This window comes from Cygnus olor, chromosome 1 (genome assembly GCF_009769625.2).
Source record: "Cygnus olor isolate bCygOlo1 chromosome 1, bCygOlo1.pri.v2, whole genome shotgun sequence".
Taxonomy (NCBI): domain Eukaryota; kingdom Metazoa; phylum Chordata; class Aves; order Anseriformes; family Anatidae; genus Cygnus; species Cygnus olor.
The window spans coordinates 195,163,172-195,168,841 of NC_049169.1; positions in this window are offsets into that span (position 1 = coordinate 195,163,172).

Genomic DNA, 5,670 nt, shown 5'->3' on the forward strand with positions numbered 1-5,670 from the left:
CAGGTTCTCTTCAGTTTCACATCTTAAAATCTGAGTTTGGCAAAGTCCAGAAACAATAATCCAAGTGCTTCTCCCAACCCATGAGCACAGACCACACTCTAAGTTAAAATCCAACTCATTCACTTACTGACATTTGTTTTTTTTAACTTTTATTGATAGTTGTTAATAAAACATAACAGAGATTAGTTTGAACCTTCTCTGTGCTACAACTGTTCCCAGGCTTTCACTGCCCACAGTGTCACATTCCCAGGAAGTCACACATATTCCCTCTTTCCTGTCCTTTTTTCTCTATGGTGTGAAGTTATGCATGTGCTAATCCTGCAAGCTGCAGGGTAGAGCAGAGATGTGTGAGACAGCTTCAGACAAACTCATGCACTGGGAATATTCTTGCACTGGCAGCACTGCGCTGCACACAGTTTAATTTAACTTTCAAGGTTTCAGTGCAAAACCTGCCAGAATAGCCCTCATCAACCAATATAAAACACTTAACTATTTCCTCAAACTATCAAACCACACACAAGTATTTTAGTCAAACCTTACACACAGTTTTATAGATTGGTTTGGGTTGGAAGGGACCTTAAAGCCCACCCAGTTGCAACCCCCTGCCATGGGCAGGGACACCCCCCACCAGACCAGGCTGCTCAAAGCCCCATCCAGCCTGGCCTTGAACACTTCCAGTGATGGGGCACCCACAGCTTCTCTGGGCAACCTGTGCCAGGGCCTCACCACCCTCACAGTAAAGAATTTCTTCCTTATGTCTAATCTAAATCTCCCCTCTTTTAGTTTAAACATGTTCCTCTTGTCCTATCACTATTTGCCCATGTAAAAAGTTGTTCTCCAGGTTGTATAATCTGGTTTGCAGACTTTGATCATCAGCGTGAGAGCTGTGGGTACGTCTCATCATAACATTTCTACAATCACACAGTAACTTTTAAAGATCTTACAATGGACTTTAAATGTGTATTGGACTTATTTGCTGCTTGAGTTTGAATCGATAGAAAGTGGTAAAAGTAGTATAGATTATTAAAACAAAATATTTTGACTACAGAAGGTTAGGTTCATTAGAATCTTAATTCTATAAAAGAAGAGATTCATCAGATCAGTCTAAAAATAATTTGCTTCCTGACATGATATTGTTGAAATTATCAGTTTTTAATGTCTGGGGCACATTTAAAAATGACACCCTTTGATATTATCAGCTTTACTGGAACTACACTTATTCCTCAGGCTTTGAGACATGGCCATTGAGACAGAAAGTGTTAAGTTTTTTTGTTCTACCTACCACTGAGCCAGGCTCTTTTCAATGGTGCCCAGTGCAAGGACAAGAGGCAATAGACACAGCCGGGCACACAGGAGGCTCCCTCTGAGCACCAGGCAGCACTTCTGTGCTGGGCGGGTGATGGAGCCCTGGCACAGGCTGCCCAGAGAGGCTGTGGGGTCTCCTCCTTGGGGATCTCCAAAAGCCGCCTGGACGTGGTCCTGGGCAGCCTGCTCTGGGTGTCCCTGCTTGAGCAGGGGTGGGACCAGATGGACCCAGAGGTCCCTTCCTACCTCAACCTATGACTCTGATTCTAAACTGCAGAGGAAGTCAATTTCTGAGAATAGATTTGCTTCAGGCATGATTTTCAAGAGACAAATCATAGCTTCATCCTGGAGGTAATATTGGGCATTAAAATCCCTTGCACAGCAAGCACAAACAATAGATTGTTGAAACATTAGTTCTGAAGAACTGCAAGGCAGGATATCTCTTCTATAACACTGCCACAAATATAAAAAATCTATGACAAGAGCTTCCAGATAAGAACTGTATTTTTGTGATATGCATAAAAGTAAAACTAAGGCCAGTTCTTAAGCAAATACATCAAAAGACAGTGATGCTGATATCCAGGTGAAGGGAAGGTTGTGTTTGATAGTATAATGACCAACTTACCTTTTCTCTGTGATTGTGTTTTCTTACTTAAATAATGTTCTCCTGGCAATGCCTTCACCATTCCTATGGCTGTCTCTCTTACTTTTTAATCTTGACTTGGTCTTCTGTAGTTAGATTGTTCTGTCAACTGCCTACTTCCTTCACGTCCTACTCCTACCTGGTTACTGTTCATTTTATTCCACTTATTTGTATTCTCACACTGTTCTTTTCTGCTGTTCATTCTCACTCTCACTTTTTTTTTCTTTCTTTTCTTTTTTTTTCTTTCTTTAAACTCAGCACATTTACACATTGTCTGTGATTCTTCAAGATATTTCACTGGCACTTTTACAGAAATATATTGTGGAATCAAGGCATTTCCCCCTGAAGTGTAAGTAGAAGCACACTGCTTCACTAACCAATCACCTGTCTTCAGGGCAAACCAAATGACTGAACTGTGCAAGCATGCAGAAATATTTCATTGTACATTTGAAGCAATCACAAAACAAACAAGCAAGCAAGCAAACAAACAAACAAAAACGATAACAACAGTATAACTGAATGATTCAGAATGCTCTCTCTTAATTAATTAAGAAGAAATTTAGATGAGAAGCAACTATATTTGTACTCAGTACTTTCCTGTTAAAGGAAACAAGAGGATACTATAATTCCCCGGACCTCAGTGACGTAGTTTAGAGTCCATGACACTCACAGATCCTCTCTCCCCCGCAAACTCTCAAGCTCCTTTCATCCAGGAATTCTTCTCCTTTCCTTTCCAGTTGCTTCCTATCTTCCTGGACTTGGTCCAGCTGCCGCAACCACCGTTTGCTTGATCTGCCACCACAAACCTATGGCCTCTTTGCAGAGTTTAAAGCATTTAGAGCAGCAGCAGCAACTTGAAGAGACCTATGGGCAAACAAGAGCCCCTTCTGGAGGGGTGGCTGTGTTACTCTCACTCTCTGCCCTAGTCCAGGGTCTGGCTATGTTCATTGTCTTCAAAGTGAGTGTACAAATTACAAAAGCGCTTGTCAGATTAATCATTAAAACATATCTCACTACAGGAAAATTACTAGAACAGACATGAGTTGATCTATCTTTATGAAGCTCTCTGAAGTTGCCAACTGCAATAGAAATGCTCTGTATTTTATTATTTTGCACTAGGCAAAAATTCAACAAAAGTTGCATCCTAACACCACTGGAATGCAAAGGTCATAGACATGTTCAGAGATACTTCATCATTTATGATCATCAAAATAAATTAATATGGTGAAATAGACACCATTAGAAATACCATGAATACTCTGAATACAATCATCAGAAAACAGAAATAGTGCTGCATAGCATTGCAGCAGTCCTCTGAAACTTTGTTAAACACCATCGTGGCTGGGCAAATTCTGCTAAGGCTTACCCAAGGAGAAGACCTATAGTAAGGGTTACGGTTAGGTGAGAAACAAAGCTTAAGGTTCCAGTGAGGGGGAGGTTACCAAAGGGAGGAAAGGGCTCCAAAAATATATAATTTCTGAGAACTTTTTCAAGAGTGATATGGTGTGGTAAGGCACAGATGAGACCAAAGGCCTCTTGGTGTCAGCTACGCGTTTAGCCCAAGACCCCCAACACTGTACTGTTGAACAAGGTGTCAGTAGTGAGTTCTGTCTTTAGCCAAAACCTTTTGCAGACAGCCCCACACCCACTGGAGCTCTGAGCTTTGCCTCTGTGCTAACCATAACCCTACGATACATCACTGACTAAGCATTATCCCAAGATCCTTGGTCATGGTCCTCCAGAACAAGTCCCTAAGAATTACTTCTTTCTGTAGCCTGCCCCCAATTTTGGCAGCCCCTTTGCAGCTCCTCTATATCTAGATGATGTCTAGCTAGCCCTAGACACCTCCCACACTGGAGCTCTGGGCTTTGGCTTTCTCCTAATTCCAACCCTGAAGGTAACCCTAAGTCTCTTCAAGAGGGCTGAGCTTTAGCTCCAGACCCACAGACTTGTATTAACAAAGTTCCAAGAGGACCTTTTTTCTTTTCACCACCCACCTCTTTCCTGAGCAGATCCTTTGCAGCTTCAGTCCATCCGGAGACCCAGGCTTTGTCTCTCTCCTAACCCTAATCCTTATCCCAACTGTAGCTCTTGGCCTGGCCTGAACCCTACCCCAGCACCACAAACCACTGCCCTGTTGTACAGGTTCACTGTATTTCAGGAGCTTGTTTTTGCAGCCTACTCCTTTCTTCAGCACCCCCTTTGCACTGACACTCCAACTGGAGCCCTAGCCCTTGGCCAAGCCTTAACTATGTCCCTTTCGACCAAGGTAGCAGAAGATATTTCTCTTGAGACCTTTCTGTAGATCACTCCTTCCTTTTCAGCCCTTTTGCTGCTTCTACCTGTCACAGTAACCTAACATAACTTGACAAAACCTGAGTGTTAGCACCAGTCCTTCAGCCACAGCTCTTGTAAACAAGTGCTCAAGTGAGAATATTTTTGCATTCCACCCTTTTCTTGGGCAGCATCCGTGCATTTATGTCAGGGTTAGAGGTGTATTCAGGCCAGCGTTAAGGTTATAATCAGGAAAAAATACAAAACTAGGGCTCCAGCTGGAGTTGGTCTGCAGCCATGAAGGGCTGGAGGCACACATCTGAGGACACTCCAGGCTAAGGGGAGCTGGAGGACCCCTGAGGGACTGGGGCCCTTTGCTTCCCTTAGCAGAGCAGCGATCCCTCTGAACCTGAATTTATTTTAAAACTTACACCTGGCTAATGAGAAATTCAGTCAGCTGCCTAGTCTCTAAAAAGTGCAGTTCCTTGATGACAACAACAAAATTACCCCGTCCTTGTGATTGGCATCACCAGAACTTCATTTCTGGAGCGAAAGTTGTTTCAGATCCCCTTCCTGGTGACATTTCCACTGGGGGTGCCACCATGGCAACCCAAAGAGCTCAGCTGGGCACTGTAGGGTGAGGCTGGGGTGCTGCTTCCAGGCTTTGGCCAGGCTGCCTGGCCTCCAGGAGGCTCACCTGGGGCTCTCCTTGGGAGGCTGAGCCGCAGATGCCATGACAGTGCCCCTTGGCAGAGGTATCAGGAACCAGAAACTCCGAATGTGGCTTTTGAACATAATTACAGCACACCTCCGGTGCGAGCGCTGAAGCTGGTGTGATGTCAACAATTTTTAGCCTTCTAAATATGTGCTAATATGAAACATTGCTGTTCTAAAATTTAATTTTCCCGTTTGTATTTACAGAGTGTTATTTATATAGGCATAAATGAAATTGATTGTATTAATATCCTTCAGAAAGTGGTGCGAGTGGATGGGAAATGAGCAAATATTTGCATGTAATTACAGCTTGGGATGCATGTAATATAAGCAGCTGCCTATAAAAGCAGGCAGCTGGAGGGCAGCAGAACCAGGCATTGCAATCCACTTTTTCCCCCTATGAAAGCTCCACAATATCATTAAGTTTCCTCCAAGCCTCCACGGCACTTTATAGGTGACACCTGTAGCAGTAGGACAGTGCCAGAGTCTTCCACCCAGGCAATTTCTCTTTTTCCCACCACCTGAGAGGCAAAGCACGACTCCTGCAGTTACTGCCCTGAGGGTGTCATACATTTCTAGATGGTCCAGGACAAAACCTGTCTAACCCCACAACAAGGGACTTGCTGCATGGTTTTCTCCTAAATCCAGAACACTGCACCATACCAGCTGCTATGAAGAAAATTAACTCTATTAACTCTATCTCAGCCGAAGCCAGGACACCCCTAACTGCAGAA